Source organism: Balaenoptera physalus, assembly GCF_965194825.1.
Source record: "Balaenoptera physalus genome assembly, contig: HAP1_SCAFFOLD_717, whole genome shotgun sequence".
In the NCBI taxonomy this organism is placed as follows: Eukaryota; Metazoa; Chordata; class Mammalia; order Artiodactyla; family Balaenopteridae; genus Balaenoptera; species Balaenoptera physalus.
Window position 1 is genome coordinate 390,723 of NW_028126046.1, and position 27,954 is coordinate 418,676.

Sequence of the window (27,954 nt, forward strand, 5' to 3'; positions counted from 1 at the left end):
TTTCTACATCTCCTGAGATTAAATTTTTTTTAAATCAAGAATTCAGTGGGGGACAGATGGATTGAGAGTTTGGGGTTAGCAGACGCAAACTATTACATATAGGATGGATAAACAACAAGGTCCTACTCTACAGCACAGGGAACTAAATTCAATATCCTGTGATAAACCATAATGGAAAAGTATGAGAAAGAATGCATATATATGTAACTGAGTCTCTTTGCTGTACAGCAGAAATTAACATTGTAAATCAACTGTACTTCAATAAAAAACTTACTCTGCATCCATAATGTGTCACACTGTTCTAGACAGTAGAGGTAAAGCAGTGACCAAACAGATGAAAACACTTGCCCTCAGGGAGTTCACCTTGTATTAAAGGAGAACAAACACAATGAATAAATAAAATGCATAGTTTGTTACATATTGATCAACACAAAAGACAAAAATGAAGTAGAGAGGGGAACAGGTAGTGTCGGGAAGGAGGTCTGCAACTTCAAATGCAGTGGTAGGAATGGGTGTCATTGACAAAATGACATCTGGCAAGAGCCTGCAAGCAGAAACAAGAGCATAGGTTGTATGCAGTAAGCACTGCAAGGCAATATGAAGTTCTGTTACAAATTCTGTGAAGGAAAAGTGAATTTCTGAGTAGGTTCACTGGAAAAGATAAATGTTAACATACTATTTTAGTTGCTAATTCCCTATCACAAGCAATGAAGCTTAAAAATCTTACATCAACTATTAAGTAAATTAAAAAAACAGCTGAAACCATTATAACCACCAGTAGTACCAAAGTAGCATTCTTATTAAAAGTATGAAAATAACCATTTCAATATAGAATACAGAAAGATAACAAAAATTATTCTGTTGTTCAAAGTAAATTATTATAAAATTTCAACTTGGGTCACAGAAGCCTATCAAAAAAATAAGTATGGGAAAAGCATAAATGGAAAAAAGAAATATTCACAAGTACAAGACCTAAAACTCATTGTAAGTACTCCCCATAAGTTATCTGACCCAATCCAGGGCTAACACTCTAAAGAAACATGAAAACAAAAAGACAATCACTCAGAGACCAGATGACAGAAAGAGGAAAGGAATCGTTTCAAAGATGTGTTACAGAAAGTTCAAGTACAAAATTTTCAAATTAATATTGAGAATGCAAAAGGAAAAAAGACCCAGCAAGTCTAACTAGCAATGAAATAAATAAGCAAAGACAAAAAGAGAAGGACATCGAAACACACAAAGACTGACCAAAAGAGAATAAGGAAACTCCTAAACCAAAAGGTCACAGAGGTGTCCTATCCAACATTAGCTCATGGGATGATGATAGGTGTTTATGCGGGGGGGGGGTGAATAGGTCAAAGTTAATCTATTAGATTCTTTATGCAGTACATCTCAGAATCTTTCAAAATGCCACTGTGAATTATGAATCACTAACCTACTTTGGGGGTAGGGTATGGGGGGCACAGAGTAAGTACGCATAAGAATGTAGTCTTTCCCATGCCAGCTCACCACGGAACCCTTTATTTTGGCCAAAAACAAAAGTCTGTGAGAAAAATGTTGTCCTAAAGGATGGTAAGACAGATGAAATTCATAAATCGCTTTGTAGAGTTAAAGGAATGCTAAAAAAAAAAAAAAAAAATTTAAGGACTTTCTGGTTGTTGTTTTTTTCTTTTATTATTGGTAGAAAGCCAGCCAAGAATCAGTTGGACTTACAAACATGAGTACATGGATGAATAAAAGATAGAAAAGAGAATAAATCAAAATTCTGATATATTTTACTGAAGAGGATATTTGGATACAAATGTTGTTATGAAGCAGTCCAACTACGCTAAAGTAAAGAAAGAAAAATGCAAGGGTTGTACTCGTCCTAACTGACAAAAGTGAAATAAATCACCAGGATGGAATGGTATCCAACCAGAGTTCTGGATGCTCTTGAGGACGACTATGAATTTGTAGGCAAAGTTAGATAGAATCATCCGAATAGCCCCAAATCTGGCTCCTACAAAGGCTCTGGAGAAGACCCAATAAAATAAGATTCATTGTGGATTTGTTGGAAGTATAGGGTAGGTTGATGGAATTTTTAATTAAGAATAGACTCAGACACTGAAGTAAAAATAACCTAATAGAAGAAACACCGTAAAGTTATAGAATCTATAGATATCTGTATTAATTCTATATCTATAGGTAGATTCTGTATCTATAAAGAGAAATAGATATAAAACACCTGAAAGTTTTTGAAGTGGTAAATAAACTGAGGCAGGAAATAATGTTTATTTAGACTTTCGACACATCTTAGACAACATTCTTCAACAAAGGTTGAAAATATTAAATCACTATCAAAAGAAATATTCTGCCCCAGATAGGAAAGTGGCTTGGTGGCCGAAAACAAAAGGAAGAAATAAGCAAAATTTCAAATATAGTTTATCTCGGGATTTTAGTGAAAACTAGTCTCATTTGTATAATATTGAAAAATGGAGCACACGGCAAATGTTCAGGTTTAGAAATGAGCAGTGAAATGCCAAGCGCCAGAGATAACCGATGGAGAGTTATTTATTTATTTAGTACAGTCCTGGCAATGACAAGGGTCATAGCCAGTATGATCCACGACATTCAGGGAAGCTCTCCACGTGCCAAACACCACCTGAGTCACTGTATGTGCATGACTTTGTTTAGTCTTCACAACTTCCTACAGAAGTAATTGCCATTTTATTCCATGAGTTTACAAGCTAGACAGTAAAGGCTCAGAGAGGAAAGTAACTTCCCCAAAGATCACTAAGGTAAGTAGGTGGCAGTCATAGGAGCTACTAAATGATAGAGCTAAAATTTGAAACCTGGCAACTGACCCCAGAATCCTTACCTACTTTGGGGGTAGGGTATGGGGGGCACAGAGTAAGTATGCATAAGAATGTAGTCTTTCCCATGCCAGCTGACCACGGAACCCTTTATTTTGGCCAAAAACAAAGCACTGCGAGAAAAATGCTGTCCTAAAGGGTGGTAAGTCAGATGAAATTCATAAATCACTTTGAAAGGTTAAAGGAATGCTAAAAAAAAAAAAAAAAAAATTAACTACTGCACCAATGGTTCTCAAACTTGAGCATGCATCAGAATCACCTGGAAGGTGTGTCAAAGACAGACTGCTGGGCCCCATCCCCTCGAGTTTCTGACTAAGCAGATTTTGTGGGTTCCGAATTTCTATTTCTAACAAACTGATGTTTCTGCTCAAGGGCCCACACTTGGAGAAATATGGTCCTAAGCCACAGGTGGTGAAACAAAGAAAGCAAGCGATCACGATAAGAATGGTCTCGGGAAAAGGAGAAAACCTAGGTGAAGAAAGCTGGCGTGGAATTAAGGAAAGGAGGGATGAATCATCCAGTAAATGGGGTCAAGCTAAAATCACATGGAAGTTTTCCTGGGCCTTTTGCTCCCTGGGTGGGCAAAGAGTCTTCCTGGGACCTCAAAAAGCCTAAAACTATTCAACCCAGCTTCGGGCACAGTATAAATTTAATGGCAAAAGGATGTCCCCACGTTCAGGATCTCTGTACTCTGGCTACCACCACAAACCTTACCCACTGACAATACCTAGAACTCCTTTAACAGGAAACAAAACGTTTTACTTTGTAGCAAGAAATAGAAGCTTGAGAAGGAAATAAGTCCTAAAAAGTGAATATATATCACTGTCTACAGATCTCATTCCAAATGTAAATGACTGCTTATAGATTAACCATAGGTCTAATATAACATGGCATGTCTAATATTCTTAAAATTACAAAAATTCAGTTTTATTACTTTGGAGAGGAAGCATGATGCTACATGAAAGGCATCAAATTTGGTGTTAGAAATCCTATATTTGGGGATAAATGACTTCTGACAAGTCTTTTTTTGTTTCTTTGTTTATGTTTTATTTTTGGCTGCGTTGGGTCATCGTTGCTGCACGTGGGCTTTCTCTAGTTGCGGCGGGCGGGGGCTACTCCTCGTTGCGGTGCACGGGCTTCTCATTGCAGTGGCTTCTCTTGTTGCAGAGCACAGGCTCTAGGCACGTGGGCTCAGTAGTTGTGGCTCGCGGGCTCTAGAGCGCAGGCTCAGTAGTTGTGGCGCATGGGCTCAGTGGCTCCGCGGCATGTGGGATCTTCCCGGACCAGGGCTCGAACCCGTGTCTCCTGAATTGGCAGGCGATTCCTAACCACTATACCACCAGGGAAGTCCAGACATTTTCTTCCTACGTAAAAAAGGAGCAGTAGGGACTTCCCTGGTGGCACAGTGGTTAGGAATCGCCTGCCAGTGCAGGAGACACGGGTTCGAGCCCTGGTCCGGGAAGATCCCACATGCCGCGGAGCCACTGAGCCCATGCGCCACAACTACTGAGCCTGTGTGCCACAGCTACGGAAGCCCGCGCGCCTAGAGCCCGTGCTCCGCAACAAGAGAAGCCAGCGCAACGAGAAGCCCGCGCACCGCAAGAAGAGTAGCCCCCACCCGCCTCAACTAGAGAAAGCCCACGCGCAGCAACGACCCAACGCAGCCAAAAATAAATAAATATAAAATTAATTTATTTTTTTTTTAAAAGGAGCAGTAATTCCCCACAGAGATGTGAGGATCAAAAGGGATCATATTTGTGAAAGTGTTTGGTCAATTATAACTCACTTTTTCAATTATAAGGTGTTAGGACTACTTCGGGGAGTAACACGTTTTATACAAGCTGTTACTAGATGTGCACTGTATTCAAGTTTAGGGTGCATATTAACGTCCAGTGTCATTTATACACAAGAGATGCCTTCTAGGCTCAAGAGACAAAAGTTACAAGTGATAATCAGGCATTCATGACGCTGGGATTTGATAACGTTTCTCCCAGTCTAAACGCAGTGGGAAACATCCAGAACTGAAAGTGGACACAAACTACTTAGTATTTTAGGAAAGCAGGAGAGACACAACAGGATTGGGGAGAAGTATCAAGTCTATCAGAGGCTCTCAGGGACGCCTGGTGTCTACCTACAGAGGCTGCAACCAGCATATTCTTAGGACAAAACCCTAAGGTAGTGGGTGGTTTTTTGTTTGGTTTTTTGTTGCCTGAGAGTGAGCTACTGTCCCGCTATCTCACTCTAAAACCTATAGAAAGAGAAGGGCTGTGTTCCTCCAGCTGTGGCACCTCAGGGTAGGGTCCTCTACCTAAGGCTCTGAAAAAGTAAGGAGGGCACAGTGCTACCTCATAGTACAAAAAGGTACATGAAAGACCTATGTTCTCCTTCCTCTGCTGCTGGCAGGCACTAAGATGAGGAAGAGATGCTCAGAAGGCCATGGCATGGTGATGGAGGAGTCCAGTCTGGCTGCGGCACCTTCACGACCTTAGGAAAACTGTCGGCAAGCTTTCATTAGAGTAGGTTCAGGCCACAACGTGCATATTCATCTTTCATCTGTTTAAACAAGGCACTAAATAGTAGGTGTCACTGGTCACTTCCTATTGAACAAAGCCTACAAGATTTTAGGTAAGCATCAAGACACTGATGTTGGGTCAGGCGAAGATTTCTTAGCTATGACACCAAAAAGTATATTGATAAAAGAAAAAAATAAGCTGGGCTTCATTCAGATAAAAAATAACGCATTTCAAAAGACACCATTAAAAAAGTAAAGACGTGCCATGAACTAGGAAAAAATATTTGAAAATCATATATCCAATAAAGGACTTGTATCCAATAATAACAAGTGTTGGCAAGGATATGGAGAAACTGGAACCCTCATGCATTGCTGGTGGAATTGTCAAATTCGAAACTGCTACTTTGAAACACTGATTCATCATATGACCCAGGTAATTACCCCTAGGTAACCACCCAAGTGAAATTAAAACTACATGCACACATCAGCCAGAGCGGCCAAAACGTGGAAACAAACCAAATGTCCATTAATTGGTGGATGGATAAATAAAATGTAGTATATCCATACTATAGAATATTCTTTGGCAATATGATACAGGCTACTGCATAACCTCAAAAACATTACGCCAGATAAAAGAAGCTAGACACAAGAGACCACATACGGTATGATCCCATTTATATGAAATGTCTACAAAAGGCAAATCTATAGAGGTAAGAAGTAAATTATCGGTTGAATGGGTCTGGGGGTGGGAATGAGAGTGATTCCAAACAGGCACAAGGTTTCTTTTGGAGGGTGATGGAAATGTTCAAAAATTAGATTACATGATAGGTGCATACAACTCTATAAATTCACAGATTTTACTAAAAACCACTGAATTGCATATACTTCAAAAGAGTCAATTGTATGGCATGTGAATTATACATCAATAAAACTGTTTAAAACATAAAGAAATTTAAAAGAGAAGTCAGGGACAGCCCTGACCCCAAACCTCACTATGAAATGTGAACATATTTACACAGAAATCTGCCGCTTATCCTGATGTCGCCCTTCCAGAAACTTGACTCTTAGGATGACAAAGAACACGAACAAAGAGTAAGAGACCTCCAAACAGGGTCTAAGATAGCCGTGGCTCATTTATGCACTTTAGACTACAGGAGAAAATGGAAGTCCTCCCCTCGCCCCTACCCAGCCTGAGATGAAAACTTAATGACTCATAGGTACAAATGCAGGGCACCTAATTTTAAGCTCGATTATCTGGTTTTCCTCAGCAGCTACATTAACTAAGTGACAGTTAATACTGAGGATGGGATCAGAAGCAAACTATCAAAGCACAGGCCTCTGGGTCTGGTCAGCCCCTTACAACTTCACACCACTGAGGGCAGGGCAGCAACGGTACCCTGGTGGCCAAAAATGGTTATGACATCTGTTATCTGAGGCTGGAAAGAGAATCAGTTTCTCAAAATGAGGTCATCAAAATGGCCATGGGTCTGCACCCATTTATGATACAGGTTCTCTTGCCTCACTCAAACCAACTGAATCAGAACCTCCAACAATGATACCTAAGAATCTGCATTTTTAACAAGCCCCCTCGATGATTCTTATGTTTTCAATTTTATTGTGCACAAGAGCCCTTTACTTTGAGAATATTAGAGATGGAAGGAACCTTGATGATCATCTAACCCAAAGTTCACCTACTGTAGATGAAAACACCGGGGACCAACGATGTAACATGATTTTCAAAGATCAAATAGTTCTTTAAACTCTTAAAAAAAAAACAAAAACAAAACTATGTCTCTAGTCCTAAAAATTGTCAAGAATACTACTGACAAAAGAGAATATAAAATGTACCTTGGAAATATTTTCTTCAAAGATTGATGAAGATAACATGCTTAATCATTTAAAGGGATATGTTTCTGCTCTCAGGAAAATTCATCCAGAGCACCTCATTACCTGAAGCTGCCAACTAAATGAGTCATCATAACAGTTAAGTTATTTTTTCCTTGTTGGTATGTTCAGTTTAATTATTGCCTTTTTTCCTCAAACCTACCTCCCTTGAGAAAATGCATAGGTTATTTGACCCAAAACACCAACATTCTTACAGATCACAAGCATTAAGTCATCATTTCCGCTGAAGCCACATCTCCAGGGCTGCAAGTCATATTTTTATATTAATGCAGCCTGAATTCTCCTGTGCGTGGGTCCTAAATCATGAGCTAGCAAGAGGGAGGAGATATGGGGATATATGTATATGTATAGCTGATTCACTTTGTTATAAAGCAGAAACTAACACCACTGTAAAGCAATTATACTCCAATAAAGATGTTTAAAAAAAAAAAGATTACATTCTATTGGAGGAAAACAGTCAATAAACAAATATACAAATTAATTAAAAAAAAAAAAGTGGGTCTGTTTCCAGGGGCCTATTTAGCCAGTGGGTTCATCACCCGAAACCTCAGGCTCCCTTTCATTATTCCTGCTTGATCCTGCCTTTTGATAATTTCCAGTAAAGCACTGTTGTCTTATTTTCTGCTTTAGACAAGCTTAAGGGAGAGTTTCTTAAGTCACTTGACCAAAATATATTTTGGAGCACGGAAAGAACATAGTTTCTTTGTTTTGGGGGGGGTTTTGTTTTCACAAAAGGATTACTTGGATTCAAAATCTTGTTCACTGACTTGTTAATCGTGATGTAGTGACATGACAAATTTCTCAGCCTGTTAGAGGCTTTAATTTCTTTTTCACAAAATGTAAAGAATAACACCTACCTTGCAAGGTTTTTTGCAAAGATTCTAAAAAACACGTAGCACGTAAAGTAGATAATATATGTAACACGAACAGTGTCTATTGTATATATATAATTGTCAATGAAAAAATGTTGCCTGCCATATCAGTAAACAAAGGATGTTGCAGCCATCAAGCCATCACGTTATAGCCGCCCCAAGAGTGAACCCTGAGGAAACTCAGGATGGAAACAGGATGCCCACCATCTAGCAGTCAACCGCCACAGCCTCCCCTGATGGTGCACCCCGAGGGAACTCAGGATGAGAAAGCACAGGATACTGGCCCACATAGCTGAGGTGCATATCAAAGGAAGGACTTCAGTGAGCCCAGACTTTTGCATCTTCCCATACACAGAAAAACACTAAAAATTCATTAACTCGAGATGTCTGGTTTTCTTTAATTAACAGGAATCTTTCGATGTTCCGATTACCTGGTCTTTGTTGCAAAAACTCCTATAGTTGATGGTTCCTCCCTCTCCTTTTTGGATCAGTCCCTCAGAGAGAGCTGAGAGGCTGTGTCCCAGGCTTAAGTCCTCAGTTTTGCCCACCCAATAAAACATATTTCTCAACTTTGAGGTTGTGCATTTTTTTCAGTCAACATCATATATATGTTAAATATACATATATAGAATATATATACACAAATATACATATATATTAGTGTAGGGGGTAAAAACATGGACTTTTCCTTGTTATTTAACCACTCTGAACCTCAGTTGCCATTTCAGCAAAAGAGACATATTAACAGGTCCTAAATCACAGTGTTGTCAGAAGGGCTAAACACACATAAAGCCTGTACCCGCTGTCTGGCAAACAGTAGGAGCTCAACAAATGTTGTCCAATGGCAAGGCAGCCCTCAAGAGACCAGCGGTCAGTACGTGGTGGGTATTATGATTATTGTTCATTTCTTTCAGGGGCAATCTGGAAGCGCAGAGGCAGAGGTCTGGAGGAATTTTAGGGGTCCACACAATACACCCAGGTGGGAACAACACAGATCCCCTGAGTGGGGTTCAGGGAGCACCTCAGCAGCCCTGGCCCTTCCTGCTCTCTCAGTTGGGAGGGTCTCAATGCTGGACTTTGTATTTTCAAAAGATGGCCCGGGCCTTCTTCAGAGAAGAGGAGGTGACAGACAGCATGATGGCGGCTGATGAAGGTGTGGGATGATGAGCGGAGAGTCAGCTTGTACCAGAAACATCAACACTCAACCAATGCCTGGCTCTACTTCCTCACCTGTTGATTGATGACTAGGCTTTATCTAGTTTCAGGACGAGAGTAAAACACAAGGATTCGAAATAGAGTCACAGGTGTAGAAAACAAACTTATGGTTACCAGGGGGGGAAAGTGGGGAGGGGAGCGGGATAAATTGGGAGATTGGGGTTGACACATACACAACACTACCTATAAACTAGATTACTAATCAGGACCTATTGTATAGCACAGGGAACTCTACTCAGTACTCTGTAATGACCTGTATGGGAAAAGAGTCTAAAAAAGAGTGGATTATATGTATATGTATAACTGCTTCACTTTGCTGTACACCCGGAACTAACACAACATTGTAAATCAACTATACTCCAATAAAAATTTTAAAAAAACACACGCAAGGATTCTCCAAAGATCTTATGTTTGGACCTGATTCCTAGATCTTCTTCTGGGAATTGGGGGTGGGAGGAGAGAGAGTAAAGGAAACGGTGGGGTGGGGCGGGGGGACGTGCATAGGGAAATGAGCGCTTCATGGTGGAAGCACTGAAGCACCACAAAAGGAGTTCCATCGATCCTGGAGAAATCCCCTCACGTCCCCTCCAGGAAAACTTCAAAACTCAGGACTGTCGATTCAGCGCACCTGAAAAAAACAAAGCAGATGGACGTCAGGACCCCGTTGGGATCCTGCAGCTCCATGGCTGCGGCCCCAGCAGTTTTGAGGGCAAACAGCTTACTCCAGAGTATTGATCCAGCCACAGCAAGGTGCAATCTGCTTAAAAAAAAAAAAAAAAAAGCCCGTTTGAGAAATAGACCCACAGACACAGAAAACAAAATTTCGGTTACCGAAGGGGAAAGGGTGAGGGGAGGGATAAATTAGGAGTGTGGAATTAACAGAGACACACAGATATATGATATATGTAAAATAGATGAACAACAGGGTCCTACTGTAGAGCACAGTATTACTGTGCTCAATATTACTCAATATCTTGCAATAAACGATAATGAAAAAGAATCTGGAAAAGAATATATATATGTATGTATGTATACGTATGTATGTGTGTATGCATAACTGAATCACTTTGCTGTACACCTGAAACCACCAACAATGTAAATCAACCATTCTTCAGTTTCAAAAAATAATTTAAAAATAATTTTAAAGTCTGTGTATGTACAGCAACCCTACCCCGTCAAGCCGGGAAGACGAACAGCAGTTACGTGTAGACAGAGGCAACCCACCACATTGTCCCCAGCACGCAACTCCAGACATGGTCAGAAGCCTTTTACTGCCTGAGAGTTTTAGCACATGAGGGGGAAGCTTTTCAACTCAATTAGCATTCAATGGTCCTGATGCTCAATCACAGGGATCAGCTGGGAAGTTACTAAAGCCATTACCGGGGGCTGGAGTCGCCAGTTGAGTTTGAAATGTCAGTGCCTTTCCCCTGACACCACCTCCCCTCTTCCCACTGTCCCTCCCAAGCAGAGGTCCTGATAATTTGGTAACCTTTCACAACAGCAGGGAGTCACCCTTCAGTCTTGGGATCAGGGACTTTGAAATGCCCAAGGAGTCAATTACAGCTTGGCTCTGTCCCTGGGAAAAGAAAGCAGCATCCGAGAGGTGGAAGGAATTGGGGTCCTGGGCAACGCGGGCAAGTGAGTTCCCAGGCGCCTTCTCCCAGATGCTGCCTGCATCCCACCAAATCTTCCGAAGAGACCACAGCCTGTAGGGGTAGAAAGAAGAGCCTGGGAAGACCCAGCTCAAGGTTGCTCTAAGCAAAAGAGAATATGAATGGAGAATTGTCTCGAATTAGAGGAGGATTGCAGGAATGTAACCCTTTGTATTCTAAAGATCTGACAGTGAATTGGTAGGTAGGTAGGACCTTGGCTAGTTGTTAATCAATACCCATTGGCCCTTTCCCTTTGCTGCATCCAGATTCCCTTCGACAGCCCCCTTGCCTCTGGGTGAGGCCCTGGGACCAGCCCTGACCAGTGGACCATGCGCAGAAGTGGCTCTCTCCTCTCTGGGCAGAAGAGGCCAAGAGCGTGCGTGCCTTCTCCAAGCTCCCTTCTTCCAGCGCCGGGGCTCTGAGGACCCGAGGAAGGTGACGCCACAATGTTGAAGGACCCTGAGTCCCTCACATCTGCAAAGAACAGAGTCTCCCACTCCAACCCTAACCAGTAAATCGAGCAAGAAAGAAAACTTGAACCTGTATGGATGAAGAATGTCGCCTGCCCTATCAGTCAACAGAGTGTTGCAGCCATCAAGCCATCATCAGCCATGGCAGCCATCCCCGATGGTGCACCCGGAGGGGATTCAGGATGGAGAAAAGCAGGATGCTGGCTCTAGATAGTTCAAATGCACATCAAAGGAAGGATTCCAATGAGCCCAGACTCCTGCCTCTTCCCATACATGGAAAAATGCTAAATTCATTAACTTGAGATGTCTGGTTTTTCTTTAATTAACAGTAATCTTTTGATCTTCCGACTACCTGGTTGTTTTGGGGTTTAATGTTTTGTTTTGTTTTGTTTTTTACAAAACTCCTATATGTCCTGGTTCCTCCCTTCCCTCTTCAGTGCAATCTCTCAGAGCGATCTGACACTGCCTCCCGGGCTTAAGTCCTCAGCAAGTCCACCAAAAAAAAGATGATTCTCAACTTTTAGTTGTGCATTTTTTTCAGTCAACACCTGCTAAGCCACTGAGATTTTAGGTTGTTTGTTAGTACAGCTACCATCAGTTATCCTGACTGACAAAATGACATAATCAGAATTACAAACAAAAATATCCATCATATATATATATATATATATATATATATATATATATATATATATATATATATATATATTTATAAACAACAAAATAACGGAATTAACTGTCCAAAAAAGGGAGCTGGTTAAATAAAGGATGGTACACGATACAGCCGTTAAGACACGTCTTTAAAATGATGCTAATGACATAGGGATACGATAAAAAGTGAACTTATTGTTTTTTATACTGCAGAGTAGTAACCAAAAAGTAATTGTAAAATAATTTAAGTACTTTGCTTAGAGTCTTTGAAGGGGATTTATGGATCACAGATTTTTTTTTTAAATTCTCCCTTTCCCGTCTTACCACAGCACTTGCTCCCACACTTCCTTCTTCAAATATTCGTGCACAAAATCCCCGCCACTAGCCTACTTACCTCTAGCCTCCCCTTCCTTTTTTCCCCAATACTGTACCCCCAAAACTAAAGGACAGTCCACCATGCAGAAAAGGAAGAATAGGTGGAAGGAAGGTAAGACTGCTAACAGTCATACATCAACAATGCTCACCCAGAACCTCTGGCAAAAGGAACTTCATTTTCCTACATCTTTCCAGAATCAGAATCTTGCTCACCTCTGGCCCAGGCTCAAAGGGAGCTCTTGTCGTCAGAGAAAAATTAAGGAGTTCTCCACTGCCTGTGAAAGTAACTGAGGATGCTTTCTGATACATTGCAGGCACGGAGAGAGAGCATGTTTAGCTTAGTCAAGGCCTCTTTTATGACATGGAAAGAAAAGAGGTCAAAGTTACATTAAAATGAAGAATCAAAGAGTTCTTTGATTTTTGAAAGAAATCATTAATTGCATGACTTTTGATCAGACTGCATGTCTTATCAAATCTGGAGCTCATACTTGCACGTGGATGAATAATACAAGAGTCCCCACAAGATCCCTCTTCCTCTGCAGCCCCATGTTTTTCTCCCTTTGGCTGGTGACAGTGGTTTTTTTCCTCTACGTTGAGTTGGATGGGTTGGGAATGTGTCACTTTGAAAAGAAGATGCCCTAACACCTGTCCATAAAAAAGGCAGAGTTCTGGTTACCTCAGCCCTCCCATCCATTCTGGGCACCCACTCAGGGCTCCAAAATGATCTTGTTGGCTGGGCCTTCACAGTAGATAGGTGTGAATTAAATGACGAAGCTCTGGGCTGCGTCAGACAGAGGGGGCAAATCATAGTGTCTGATAGGACAGGTATTTTGCCTGTTTTTAAATTTCTACACAATGGGGGGATCCTTTTCTAGGCTGACCCATCTGGAAGTTGCTTTCCCCCCCCCCCCCCCCAGGTATCAAATTCAGCCTCAACAGAACATGGGCCCTCAGAGATGCCACAAACATAGAGACCCCAGAATGAGAAAAAGGAGAGCGCTGTAAACCTGGATCTCAAGGAGGACAGAAACAGGCATTTTGCAGACAGCATGAAAGGAAAGCACAGAAAATGACTCCACTTAAAACAGAATTTTGAAAAAAAAAAAAACCCAAAAAACAGAATTTTGAGCTACAACAGCTCCGGGGACTTGAATTCTCTCCAGTTAGTAAATACATAGTTTGCACCATCTTACCGCAGAATAATCTGAGATAAGATGAGAGACAGGGTACTAAAGATCGACAAAACCTAGATTTTGAGTGAGGAGGACTCTGAAATGGGCAAGAATAGAGACATCTGCACTTAATACAAAAAGCTGAGAGTTTTGTCCACCCTTGTGAGGAAGGTATTAAGAACCTCAGTAAAGGGGCTTCCCTGGTGGCGCAGTGGTTGAGAATCTGCCTGCCAATGCAGGGGACACGGGTTCGAGCCCTGGTCTGGGAAGATCCCACATGCCGCGGAGCAACTGGGCCCGTGAGCCACAACTACTGAGCCTGAGCGTCTGGAGCCTCTGCTCCGCAACAAGAGAGGCCGCGATAGTGAGAGGCCCGCGCACCGCGATGAAGAGTGGCCCCCCGCTCGCCACAACTGGAGAAAGCCCTCACACAGAAACGAAGACCCAACACAGCCAAAAATAAACATAATAAATAAATAATAAATAAAAATTTTTTACAAAACACCAAAAACATAAAATCTGGAAAAAAGTTGAACACCTATATACGCCCTGCAGACTTTACATTTAGTATTTTGAAGAAAAAAAAAAAAAACCTCAGTAAAAATTACTTAGAGTCTTCAATTACTCCTTTTCTTAGTAAAAGTGGAGGGAGATATACAACCTTAGTAATCGTTACGGATAATATCCGGACTATGGGTGTGTCACTGGCAATCTCAGAAAGTGGGTCTCTCTTGCCCTCCTGGGGCCCCTGGGGCTGTGCCAGCCCACCGGCACGCCCCACGTGGGGTGTCTGCTAGACTAGGGCATGGGTGGGGAGGCCCAGGTGTGAGGGGCCAGGTAGAGTATCTCTGCCTCCCCCCTGATCTCCTCCACAAAACTGCCCCTCCTCCTGAAGCCTGACCCCCAAGTCACACGTTCCTTATCATGACCTCACTGGGTAGTGATGACCTCACCGGCCTTCTAACAGTTTCCATGGCAGCGTAACTGCCAACGTGCTGCCCTCAGAGAAACTTCCCTGACAGTTCTCCACCAGATACCAATCTCTTTGGTTGTCTGCGAGAGAATGTGTGACTGGATCGTCTATGTTAACTCAGACCTGTGCTCTGTTCCATGGGTGGGCAGTGCGGCAGGTACACCGAGACCGCCCGGAGGCATGGTGTCCACACAACCTCACCTGGCTGCCTCATGTTCCTGTGGGGTTTGCCCACTACGTATACCTGAGCGCGTTCCCAGCTGTAAGTAATACCAGTGACCTGGGACACCTTCAGGGACCCACAGTGCTCACTGCTGAGGACAAGTGAAAGGTCATCCCTGGACAAGTGTGCAGGATGGTCCTGATCTTTATAAATGTAGCTTCCCCTTTGGGCTACAGGATGCTTCCATTCAGACCCTTTCCTGATTGGCCTCTTAGCAAAAGACAAGTGCATTTTTGTTGGCAAATGGTAAATGGAGCAGTTTGAGGAAGAGGGCCACTCTTGAAACACACCTTCAAACCCAGGCACCTCTGTGCTGTCATGGAGACATCTATATCGGTGCCCTCAGACACATCCCATCCTGAGCTGCTGAGTACTAGGGGAGAGGGTGGTGCCATATTGATGGGAAGACCGGAAGAACCAAGAGGGCTGTTGAAGTGCTAATGAGACTGGAGGGCTGAGGAGATGGTGTCCCAGGAGGCTGGGTTGATGTGAGCCTAGACTTGGTACCCAGAACGCGGTTCTCAGTCTCCTGATCACTCTGCCTCAGTACTTCGCCTTGTTCTAATCTACATAAAAGTATCAGAGGGCTAGAGTTCAGTGTGGTGGAAACAGGCAGTATAAATGGGGCCCAAGAGGGGTTGCCAAGGTGGGAGGGGTTCTTCACCAATTTATATTAGATTATTTTTTTCCAAAACTTGAAAGACATTTCCATTAAAGCCTCAGAAGTGACAGACTGCAAGAAATGTTTTCTCTGTTGTGGAAGGGAGAGATGGAGAGGCTCATGATTGCAATGACTTTCGGGTTCTACTGTTTTCCCTGGAAACGGTGAAGAGACTTCCTCATGTGCTGCAGCTGTAGGCTCTAGGAATTGCTTTTGCAGCCAGTGTCCCTTCCCTAGGGACTCATAGAGGTGATGGGCCAAGGCTGTGTTTTGGATGTCAAGTCGATTAAAGGTCTTCAGCCAGAAACTGGGAGAGACATGAGAGAGGGAAATTCTGGCAGGAGACTGTGTACAGCAGAAGTGACTGATCAGTTCTGATTTTCTTTGCAGCAGCAGTGGCTCCCGTTTCTCCTCCGACCCCTGGTCAGTACCATGTCCACTACCGAGGGTGTGGAGAAACGCAGTTGGGCTGGCATGGGGAGACATACTGCCTGGTTGGTGGCTACAGGGCCTACGGGGATGTTCCTTTGGCCACGCCAGCAAAGGTGGAAGCAGAGAAGCCAGTCCCCAGACGTGCTCCCAAGAGAAAGCACGCTCCGGAAGAGTCAGACGAAGACCTGGGTTGCCCCAGACCCAAAATCCGGCGATTGGAGCATTCAAGCAGCTTCGGACTAGAAGGTGCTTTGATTCTCAAGCAGGGTGGCCCAACCTCTGGGCACATCCCCTCTGCAACAGCCCCAGTAAACCAATGTCCCATCCTTACTTTCCCAAGGTCGGCAACAGGGAGTCCCCTCCTAAAGAAGGTTCTCTCGCATTGCCACACTCTCAAAGGCTGCCCCCAGTGCGGTTCCTTCCTGTGGGCCTGCTCAGCCTAAGGGCAGAGGTGTCTCTTTCCTTCTCTGAGTCGGACCAAATCGTCTTAGTAACACCTCTTCACAGTGGTGACCATGTGTTTCACGGGGGCTGCTGCTGAGCCTTTATCTCATCCTTTCATGGGGGAGAGAGGGAGGATTATAATGATTTTTACTTCTAGGGGAGAGGGTGGTGCCATATTGATGGGAAGACCGGAAGAACCAAGAGGGCTGTTGAAGTGCTAATGAGACTGGAGGGCTGAGGAGATGGTGTCCCAGGAGGCTGGGTTGATGTGAGCCTAGACTTGGTACCCAGAACGCGGTTCTCAGTCTCTTGATCACTCTGCCTCAGTATTTGGCCTTGTTCTAAGCTACATAAAAGTATCAGAGGGCTAGAGTTCAGTGTGGTGGAAACAGGCAGTATAAATGGGGCCCAAGAGGGGTTGCCAAGGTGGGAGGGGTTCTTCACCAATTTATATTAGATTATTTTTTTCCAAAACTTGAAAGACATTTCCATTAAAGCCTCAGAAGTGACAGACTGCAAGAAATGTTTTCTCTGTTGTGGAAGGGAGAGATGGAGAGGCTCATGGTTGCAATGACTTTCGGGTTCTACTGTTTTCCCTGGAAACGGTGAAGAGACTTCCTCATGTGCTGCAGCCGTAGGCTCTAGGAATTGCTTTTGCAGCCAGTGTCCCTTCTCTAGGGACTCATAGAGGTGATGGGCCAAGGCTGTGTTTTGGATGTCAAGTCGATTAAAGGTCTTCAGCCAGAAACTTGGGAGAGACATGAGAGAGGGAAATTCTGGCAGGAGACTGTACAGCAGAAGTGACTGATCAGTTCTGATTTTCTTTGCAGCAGCAGTTCCTTTGGCCACGCCAGCAAAGGTGGAAGCAGAGAAGCCAGTCCCCAGACGTGCTCCCAAGAGAAAGCACTCTCCGGAAAGGTCGCACAAAGATCTGGGTTGCCCCAGACCCCAAATCCGGCGATTGGAGCATGGTGCCAGGAGGTAGACCCCACAGCATCTTGCTGGCTGAGGCACTCTGAAGAGAGGGCAATGGTTTAACTGCCTAAGGCAGCGAATGCCTCTTCCTGCAGTGACCCACCCCGTCCCCCCACTGCCCACTGCCACAGATCACAACCTGCGTCGTTCTGTTTGAGCCTTCCTCAGCCAGGAGCCTCCTGCCACACTAAATGGCCAAAAGCAAGGAGCCTCAGAAACTGAGGTTTGAAATGACAGTCTGCCCTGAACATCCCAGGGCTGAAGCTGGCCTGGAAGAAAACGTGACGTTCCTCTGCTCAATCCTCAGGGGCCCCTTTGTCAGCTGAAGACAGAAAAGTCTGCACTCTGCGAGCCGAGAAGAATGCAGGAGCAGAGACAGGGTGCAGAGAAGCCTTAGCACTCTACCACATGGGCTCCTGCTCTGAGCCATTGTCAGCGGCCACCACCACAAACCAGGGGGAGCTGGGTTTTTTGAAACTGAAAGCAGCAATCTGTGGCTTCCCAAAGAGCCTCCTGCCTGGGGTCTCAGGAGGCAGGATAGAGAGACCCAGGAAGACCTGCTCCCTGAAGCAAGCACAGGATGGAGAGTCAAGCAGCACGCACCCTGCCCCGAGGTTCACATGCTCCTTTATTCCCAGCCCTTTCTGTCCCCAGGGGGGTCCCTTACTGCTCAATGTTTTTCTGTAACAGACTTCTAGGGTCGCCAGTGCTCACACTTAGGTCACTATCCCTGTGCTAGGCACTCCTGCTACCCAGGAAAGGTTCCAAAGGTGGAACAGCTCCAGGGGGTGCCAGGGATCAGAGCAAAAACTTGAGAGGCTGGGGATGAAGGAGTTTGGGCACAGTCCCTAAAGCATCTCAGTGGTTGAGCTTCTGTGAGAAGGCACATCCCCTCTTTGTGTGTGTGTGTGTGTGTTGGGGGGAGGGGGTCCCCAGAGGAGGCAGCTAGGGGGAGGGCCTGAGGCTGGAAATGGGGAATGGCGTGCGGCCTCTGAGCAAGCACAGGCACTTAGCCCTTGAGGTTTCTGGGAAAGGTAGAGCCACAAGGGCCTCGAGATAAGGCAAGTGTAGCAGCAGAACCCAGGTGCCAGGTCTTTCCTCAGAACCTATACTTCTTCACGAGGCCAGGCCTTCCATGCTGAGGTAGGAGGGATCCTGGCCAGAAGGTCGGCCAGCAGCCCTGGGAGGAAGGTTGCTGCGATGGGGGCTCTGCTGCCATGGAAATGACTTCATTTCCTTCCACTCAAATAGCCTACTGACTGGGTTCCTGCTCTGTTGAGGAAAAGGGTCGTTGACTCTCCCCAGAAGGTGTTCAGTTCACATCCCAAAAGTCCCTCTCTTCAGGCCCTGGGGAGGTGTAGCAGCTCCTGAGGGCGCTCTTTCCTGAGGCTGGCTGACAGAAGTGGGGGGGGGGAGGTTTCCTGAGAGTTCCCGGGTGCTGGTTGAAGTCCCCAGAGAATGGTCATGCAGGTTGGGGAGTCAAGTAGGTGGAGAGAGAAGGTCGGGGGCAGAGGGCCCCTTCCTGAATCCAGAGCTCACAAGGTTCCCCCCCCCCCATTTCCAGAAACTCTCTCTTCCCCCACACCAGCCCACATGGCCGCGTACCAGGAAACCGGGAGCCCAGAGCACCTGTGGCCGCAGAGACACTGGCACGCAGCCCTCGGAGTGGGCGGGGCCGGCTGCAGGCAGATGGGGACGCGGTGTGCTCCCGGGAGGCCTCGGGCTGAAGGTGGCCCTCTGAGAGAAGCGGCCCAGCTTGGCCAGGAAGGTTAGAGGCGGGGGAGAGCAGCCTAGGGCGCCCCCTCGGAGCAGTGGGAGTGGGAAGAGGCGCAGGGGCGGAGGGAAGCCGCGACGGGAGGCGAGTGGGCTCTCAGCAGAGGCCAGCGTAGCCCACGGGAGCTGCCTCGGAGCAGGGGGCGGGAGGGCAGTGCCGCCCCGGGGCTTCGCGGATCGCGGCTCTCCGCACACGGCTCGCAGGGCCCTGTGACTCTGTATCCCCTCCCTCACCCCGCCCCCCTCGCGAGGCCGCGCCGCTGGGTGGCCTGTGTGGACGGGCACAACCCCATCGCCCGCCCCTCTCACACCCGCCTCTGCCCACCTGCCTGGCCCTGCGCAGCTTGCGGCCCGGGGGCCTCGAAGGTCTCCGCGCTCTCAGCCAGCGGCCTCTGCTGTGTCTGCTGCTGCTGCTGCTGCGTCTGCTGCTGCGGCCGGGAACCCGCGTCCAGACCACGCCGGGCACCTCCAGCACCCCGAGTCCGCGGGAGCGCACGCGGGCCCTGAGGCGGGACTTCCCGCTTGTGGACGGGGGGCTGCAGTGTGTGCGGGCTGGTGGGGGCCGGTGGGGGCCTAGCCTGGCCCTGGGCAGGGGAGGAGGTCCGGAGCATGCAGAGCTAGCGGGGAGGCTCCCTCACACCACCCCTGGATGGCCTCTCCATCACCTATGGATGCCCCTCCCCTTCTCTGTCATCCCCTCCCTGGTGGGAACCCCTCAGCCCAGGCCTCAGCTGCTCCTAGTATAGTCTGTGTGACAGTGTGAGGTGGGGGACCCCCCGGCTGGCCCAGGCCAGGCAATGTGTCCTGCCTGATCCCAAGACCTAAGGAGCCCACCCATTTGCCTTGACCTCCCTCCAGCCACAACGACATGCCCCTGGTCCTGAGGCAGTTTTACCCACAATGGGCTCCAGGATGTTAATCTGTGCAATTTCAGCCATGGCCAGACCAGCTTGGACAGGCTGAAAGACGGTCTCGTGGGTGCCCAGGTACCAAAGGGACACACAAGGTGCCACCATGGCTGCTGGGGAATGTGGGGCAGTTTGGGGGCCTCAGAGACCACAGGTGAGTCACACTGGAGCTAAGTTACCATAGTGGCCTAGAAAGTGCCATGCCATGGATGCTGGGGGCTACAGGGGTCACAGTGAGCCAACCTGACGGGCATCCAAGTACCACAGAAAAAGCAACGCATTCCATGTGACTTCTGGGCACAGTGAGTGCTGTGCCAGCTGAGGAGGCTATGAGAAGCCCAAGGAGTTCCAAAGCCCAAACCAAGCCCTGGCCTTCCCTCAGTTCTGGTCAGCCTACGTCCCATGCCAGACCCACGAACGGGATGCTGTGCGCCTCACCCTGGAGCAAATTGACCTCATCCGCCTCATGTGTGCCTCCTATTCTGAGCTGGAGCTTGTGACCTCACTTAAAGGTAGACGGGGGACTTGCCTGGTAGTCCAGAGGTTAAGACTCTACGCTTCCACTGCAGGGGGCTCGGGTTTGATCCCCGGTGGGGGAACTAAGAGCCCTCATGCTGCGCGGCACGACCAAAAAAAAAAAAAAAAAAGGTAAACAGACTGGTGGTGGTAGGTGCTAGGGACTTCAGTAAGCTACCCCTGCCTCTGAAAATGATCATCTTGACCTACCTGCCCCCAGCTCTCAACAATACCCGGAAGTTGGCTTGCCTCATTGGTGTGGAGGGCGGCCACTCACTGGACAGTAACCTCTCCATCCTGCGTACCTTCTATGCGCTGGGTGTGCGCTACGTGACACTCACCCACACCTGCAACACGCCCTGGTGAGCGCAGTGCAGATGGTAAGGGCCCAGTGAGGCAGGGATCTGCCCAAGATCACGCTGGGGCCCAAAGCAAGTTTACCCCTGGGATCCGGCCCTGAACCTGGGGTGGGGAGGGGAATGGAGGTTCGCAGAACAAGACTGAATCCCCAGAAGGGCCCTCCTACTGCCAGGCACAGCCCAGTTTGGGTCCCTCCTCTTGCACCAGGGAGTTGCAGGTGTAGACGGTTCGACAGAACCTCTTTCTAGGCTCTTGTAGCCAAGTCATGGCCACCAGTCAGACTGCCTCCTGGCCACCCTGCAGGGCACAGAGCTCAGCAAAGGGTATCCACCCCTTCTACAGCAATGTCAGTCGGCTGACCGGCTTGGGCGAGGTAAGGACCCGGGTTCCATACCCTGCCCCACATGAATGTACAGCCCCGCCTGTTCCCTACAGATAAATGCACACAAGGTAAATGCAGCCCTGATGCCCTCTCCCCATCCTGTCCCTGCAGAAGGTGGTGGCAGAAATGAACCGCCTGGGCATGATGGTGGACTTGTCCCATGTCTCGATGCTGTGGCACGGCGAGCCCTAGAAGTGTCACAGGCACCTGTCATCTTCTCCCACTCAGCTGCCCGGGGTGTGTGCAAGAACACTCGGAATGATCCTGATGATATCCTGCAGCTTCTGGTGAGAGACTGCCCTGGCCCTCAAACCTAAAGCAAGAGGTTCAAACCGGGAGCCCTTGAACCTGCGCCTCTTCTCCCTCAATTTCCTCAAACCCCAGGTTAAATATCTTCTGCCCCCAAAACCCACGGTCCACAGCCCCTGAACTCTTGAGCCCTAGGTGGGGGTCTAGGTGGTAAGATGCTCCACCAAACCCGGAAACCCAGGGCCAAGACACCACCCAGACCAGGGCTGCGGCTCCTGCATTCACACAAGCCCAGAGAGGAGACGACTCTGACCTCAACACCTTCCTCACAGGGGCCGAGAGAGTGAACAGGCAGGTGGCTGTGCTGGGGGCCAAGCTGACTGTCCACCGGTCCGCCCCTGCAGAAGAAGAACGGTGGCATCGTGATGGTGCCCTTGTCCGTGCGGGTGCTGCAGTGCAACCCGTTAGCCAACGTGCCTACTGTGGCAGGTGAGCCTCACCCTGGGCTCTCTGAAAACTCTGATTTGGAGCTGAAGCTGGGTCCAGACTTGGGGAGGACTTCAGAAGAGCCCCAGTGGTTTGACCCACCTGTTGGCAATAGGTACAGCTCCCAAAAACCCAATAATGGACGGTACACAGCACCTTGGTGCCATGTGGAACTGGAGCCACGGAATCAAAACTGCGGTACTGATGGGTATCAGGGAGGCTGTCAGACACAGAGCCCGGGTGCTGCCCATCTGTGCCTCTGCAGGGGCTCCTAAAGCGCACTGCCCCTACCTCTGGCCAAGGGACTGGACAGCTCCTTAGGTCTCTGGGGTCTTCATCAGTTGTACTCTTGTTCCTCTCTCATCCTCCACACCCGGGGAAAGGAGCCCCCACAGGTTCTCAAGGAGACTGGGAGGCAGGGTGAATCGTGGGTGGGAAATGGCCCAAACAGGGGGCTCTGGGGTCCACTCCAAATCTGAAGTCCAGTCTAGAGCCAGCTGGGATCACTTCAGATCAAACCTCAGGGCCCTCTAGTTGGTACTCTCGGTGCCAGGCCACGAAGGAACTGGACTGTTTGGCCTACAGGCTGCAAAAAGGGGAATCAACAGAGGCCAGTCATCACCCCCACCCCTGCCCTGGAAGCCCCACACTGCTGACTTCCCATTCTTCAGATCACTTCGACCACATCAGGGCAGTCACTGGATGCAAGTTCATCGGGATTGGCGGAGATTATGACGGGGCTGGCCGGTGAGTGCTTCCCCATGGCTTGTCTCAGGCTGGCTGGGCAGCAGTGGGGCTTTCACAGCCACCGTGCCCACCACACTGTGGTCCTCATGGCCTTGACCATAGCCTCAGGTGTGCTGGCCCAACTGGTATCTCCCCTCTCCCAGGGTCTGCTTCCTGGGCTCTCCTGTCTGTTTGGCCCTACTCTAGGTCATCATATTTGTCTAAAACACCACACAGAGCTCATCTGCCCAGCATCTGCGCCCATCCAGTGCCAGCAGACCCACGGCCTCTGAGCAGACTCTTAGCAAGGTCTGGGCTGGGCTGACCATCTTCTCTGCCTGCAGCTGGGTCTGTGCATGCAGGGGGGGTCAACCCAGTTCTTAAAAAGCTTTTCTTCTCTTTATAAATGGAGGCAAAAATTGCATTCAGTGAAAGGCATAGATCTTAACAGTACAATTCAATGAGTTTTGACGAACAGTCGAGGCGCTTTTGGGGCCTTCCTTTGAAGGATGAAGAGCAGGAGTGAATCATTTACTCTCTCCAAGTCTCCATTTTCCATATCTGACCAGGGCTGGGGTTCAGTGGACCCTGGACACGTAGGGCTTTGGTTCTGACTCAGGACCAGGGAACAGGTCTGAGGCCCAATAGCTGGCTGGCTGGCGGCCACACAGGTTCCCACAGGGGCTGGAGGACGTGTCCATATAGCCGGTACTGATAGAGGAGTTGCTGAGGCGTGGCTGGAGTGACGAAGAGCTCTGGGGTGTGCTTCGAGGAAACGTGCGGCGGGTCTTCAGACAGGTGGAACAGGTATGCTGGGCTGGGCAAACGAGTAGCTCCGAGCAGGTGGTCTGAGCAGGTGTACGTGGGGGTGCTGTGAGAGGTGCTGCCCGCTGACTGCCGCCTCCAGGTACGGGAGGAGAACGAGGGACAGAGTCCCTTGGAGGATGAGTTCCCAGATGAGCAGCTGGGCAGCTCTTGCCGCTCCGTCCTCCCACGTCTGCATCAGAGAGAGGATCTGGCTCCAGACCAGAAACTAACCAGAGCTGCGGTTCGTGGGAATCCCATTTTGTCACCTAAGTGGTCATTCTCAAAATCTTGCCCCCACATGGGCCCAGGCCTCACAGTTATTGCTGCCTTCCCGGTCCTCATTGTTTGGCTCTGGTGATCCAGTTAATCCTGCCAGATGTCACTTTGGCAGCCACAGATACCCCACAAAGTTTCCTTGCATGCGAGCACAAACATTTCCTATGTATTATTCTCTTCTGATAATTCTTTCAACGTATCCCTTCTGGCTTTGTGCAAAGCGATTCTTTGTTTTGTACACGGGGACCACATCTGGGAAAACATCGCCGCACCCTCATAAGTGACAGGGGGAGACCCGAACTGGCCAGGCCATGACAGGAGCTCACCGCTGCTGAGCTCTACAGATCCCGCCCCTTCCACACAGTTCGCCAATTCCGCGGCGAGCTCATCTTTCTTGATGTTCTTCCCTTAGGAGACGTGTACAATGCAGCAGGATTCTCAACCCGTTCCCCGTGGTCACTTGTGCTAGATGGAGCTTTGCAGTGTTCTGTGCCGGCCGTGGGCCGCTGGTGGAACACTGTGTGACAACTGCCTGCACAGGACTTCAGGGTTCATGAAATGTCTGTCTTCCCAGCCTGACGCTGCTGAAAACCACGCTTCCCAGAGAAGGAGAGAGATCCAGCTGGTCCACACCTGCATACACATTTGTTGACACGTGCAGATGACAGCAGGCTCTAGCAGGACCCACATCAGCCTAAATTCAAGAACTCCGGTGCCAGCCCTTGACAGCAGCTGAAGGGGGGTTTACAAGAGACGCAACCTCGAACCATACCCTAGGCTGAATCAGAGGTGCTGTTGGAAGAAATAGGCCGTTGTGTCACTTTCCCGAAGAGTTTGGCCACGAGAAAAGTCCCCCAGAGCCCAGCACTGTGGGAGAGGCCTCACCCACAGAGCAGGGCAAGTGTCCCAGGCAGGGTGCCCCGCGCCCGGCACCCCGCCAACGCAGCAGGAAGGTGCCCCCCCTACGCCCCAGACAACGGGCGCTCTCCCTTCCTGAATAATTGAGCTTCTCATCCAAAAGAGGTTCTCTTCCCACCCAAACATTAGAGCTTCTAAATATTTCAGGATCCCTGGGTTGTAGAGGGTCACTCGCCGTGCCCTTTGGATAAATGAAGCCAACGTCAGCTGCTTCTGGGCTGGCCTTGAACAAAACCATCAAGATGGAAAATCTCTGCTCCTGCCCTTCCTCCCGTCACCCCCCGTCAAGCCTTTCCTGCTGCGTGCAATGACCCGGCTCTTTTGTGAGCAGGTGAAGAACACCCACGGTGCGTGCAGTTCTGTGGTCCCTGCAGAGAGGAGGTGGGTGCGGGGGACCCTCAACCATGCTGGCCTCTGCTGCCATCCCCAGGGCCCTTGATATGGGCTTCAGCACAGCACAGCCAGCCTCAGGAGGCCTGTGGGACCACTGGGGCCCCGGTGGCGATCCCCTGGATGTTCCTGGGAACGCTCCCACGACTCCAAGGCGAGTCCTGCCAGCACCCAACTCCACCAAGCTGGCACTCCTTACTTTTTCCGGATTCCGTTCGCAGCTCCCTCCTCATACGCGTTCTCAAAGCTTCCAAGAGGGGTGACCCCACTTCTCTGCTACAACTCCACCCTGAAGGCAGCCCCCGCCTGACAGCACCGCCCGCCCCCCCGGCAGGGCAGCCCTGAGTAGCTGCCCCTCCACGTGGACTGTCCGTTCCCAGGTCCCACGCCAGCCCGCCGAGGGGTGGAGCCTCCAGGAGAGCCACTGTCCGCTCGCACTGCCCCAGCATCACCACCGCCACTTGCCGCCACTCTGCACTTTCCTCCTGTGTGCTTCCCCACCCCGGTCCCCTGCGTGGGTCCCCCGCTGCGCGTACACAAGCCTGTGCAGAGACAGAGCACAGCCACCAAGTCTGAGCCTCGCCGCTGACGTCTGTGCTTGGAGAGGCTGGAGGAAGCTGCTCCCCAGTCGGCTTCACCGCAGGGTCCTGGTACCCAGTCTGCCTCCAGCAGGGAGGTGATGGGACCCCACGGAAGGATGCCCAGAAGCTCTCCCGGCCTGCGGGGTCTGGGGCTGTTCAGCTCTCTAATGCTGGGTCCTTCGGAGATAAAGTCTTCAGTCACCTGCCTGGGCACCCCATCCCCTCTGAAGATACAAACTAAACCTCCTCCAGGGTCTTGGCCTGGAGGGAGGAGCCGCCCAGGGTCAAAGCCCATCCCTCTCTCTTCCCACCTCTAGACCTGTGGGAAGGGCTCAGGCTAAACTCCCGGTGCCTCTTCTCTCAAACCCTCAAATGATAAGAGAAGAGGTATGTCTGTCCACCTTGCAGGGTCCTTACTCCGCCTGCCAGTAGGTGACATGGTCCTGGAGGTGCTTCTTAAACTGCCAGTCTCACTGTCTTAGCCTCAGAGTTACACACGCCCAGGAAGGACCCCGGGTACACGGCGTCCCGTTACTCCCAACTCTACTCCTGAGCGTCAGGGTTAGCTGACAGCAGGGGACAACCCATTTCAGGGATTTCTCATTTCCAAGGGCTCTTGAATGCAGAAAGAGCCCTAAGAGTCAAAGGAATTTAGCTCCAGTGGTGAAGTTACAAGTCATCCGGCAAACACTTACAGCTGGAGGGCCAACTAAGCACCCCCTTAAATCTCACCACACAGACTCTGCTGATCCGGGCTGGCCGGTGTGGTTCTCCTAAGGTTGCTTGTGCTATCGATCGTCTTGCTGTACCTCCCAGTTAAAGATACAGCCTTAGGAAGACGGCTGGACCCAGACCATGAGGCAGTCATATTTACCCATTGACCTACCCTCTTCCTCCCTCCTTCCTCCCTCACTTTGGAAGCTTTAGCGAGACATATTTCACTTCCCACTTTACAATGAAATCATTAGCCTCTAAATAATGCACCTTGCATGGATAGGAGGGCAGGCAGTCTGCACACACACCTGTGCTGGTCGCTCTGCCCAGTGAAAGGGAGGAGCAGAGTATTCCCCAAGGGGCTTTCTCGGAGCTTCGGAGGCTGAAATTTGAGGGTTGACGGGGTGTACACGTCAGGAAGTGAAAGAGAGAGACTCCAGCTGCGGGAGAGGAGGGGAGAGACTCTCAGTGGTCTTCCTAGGTAGTGAGCTGTCGGAGCGAGTGGCATTCCTCCCCATCTCGCCCATGAAACTGTAAACACAGCACATGTCTCTGTGTCCTTTTCCTAACAATGAATTATTTTTTAAAATATTTTAACTCCGTGTGTTGTTGTACAGGAGGGTCACTGAGGGATATATTTGAGACTAGGACCCCTAACTCCATGAATAGCAAAGTTAGTATCTGATGCAGCCAGGACGTTGCAAAGCCTCTTGGGACCCCAGGCACCCAGGATCGCTGTGCACGGAAGAGCCAGCTGACCATTCGCTGCTCATCCCCCTGCAGGCTCCCCTGTCGCTTGCTTACCTGGCCTCCTGTCTGTATGTTCCCTGTTGCAGCTCACGGTGCTTGACTAACTGAGCCCGAAGCATTCAGAGCCTCTTCTGCTGGGTGCTCAGAGCACTGATCCCAAGAGCTGCACCACCAAAACAGGATTCTAAGGGTCGACAAAATGGGAAATCTTGCAGTTTATCCTCTGTCTAAGGACCCACTGTACTTTTTGTTAGTAAAGCCTCTTAGATAACCTTTAAGAAAGACACCTGGGTTTTTTTCCAAACTCACTCAACTTTTCCCATAATGAAATTTTTATTAATATCCTGCAGACTTGTGCTTCACAAAAACACTCAGGAAGTCTTTTCCAGAAGCGTATAGGTCGTGTCTGCAACAGTAGTTCTCGTGCAAATGCAGCAGTGAACTTTGCATGACTGTTTCAGGGATGTTTAATGAAAGCCAAGGGCATGATTCCTAAAATGCAATTCAGTGAAGATAATTATAAATAAACTAATATGGTTCAAGTAATTGGCCTTCTGGTAGACCAGTGAGAGGCATCTGCCTCAGACTGCCTACAGGGGTGGATGGGGCGGGGGACCTTGGATGGTCACTCCTAGAGGGCACTCCTCTCCCAGACTTTGTAAGTACTAAACAGCCCACAATTCGAGGTTAGACTCTCAGAGGGAAATCAAAAGCACTGTTATCTTGCTTTAATA

At 48.6% G+C, this 27,954-nt stretch overlaps 1 long non-coding RNA gene and 1 pseudogene across 3 annotated transcripts; one reads left to right on the forward strand and one right to left on the reverse strand.

Moving 5' to 3' along the window:
• Window positions 1-8,514: 8,514 nt before the first annotated feature.
• LOC309653631 lies at window positions 8,515-27,672 on the reverse strand. Of its 2 annotated transcripts, XR_014259301.1 has the most exons (3): window positions 27,275-27,664; window positions 26,779-26,910; window positions 8,515-9,984 (listed from the first exon to the last, which is right to left on the reverse strand). It is a non-coding gene; the product is annotated as an uncharacterized lncRNA (long non-coding RNA). The 2 variants fall into 2 exon arrangements; XR_014259300.1 differs by lacking the exon at window positions 26,779-26,910 and having other exon boundaries at window positions 27,275-27,672.
• On the forward strand, window positions 19,331-24,659 carry LOC309653628 (dipeptidase 2-like; annotated as a pseudogene). Its single transcript has 4 exons — window positions 19,331-20,943; window positions 21,245-21,314; window positions 21,435-21,610; window positions 22,730-24,659. The product of its transcript is annotated as a dipeptidase 2-like (transcript).
• Window positions 27,673-27,954: the final 282 nt, after the last annotated feature.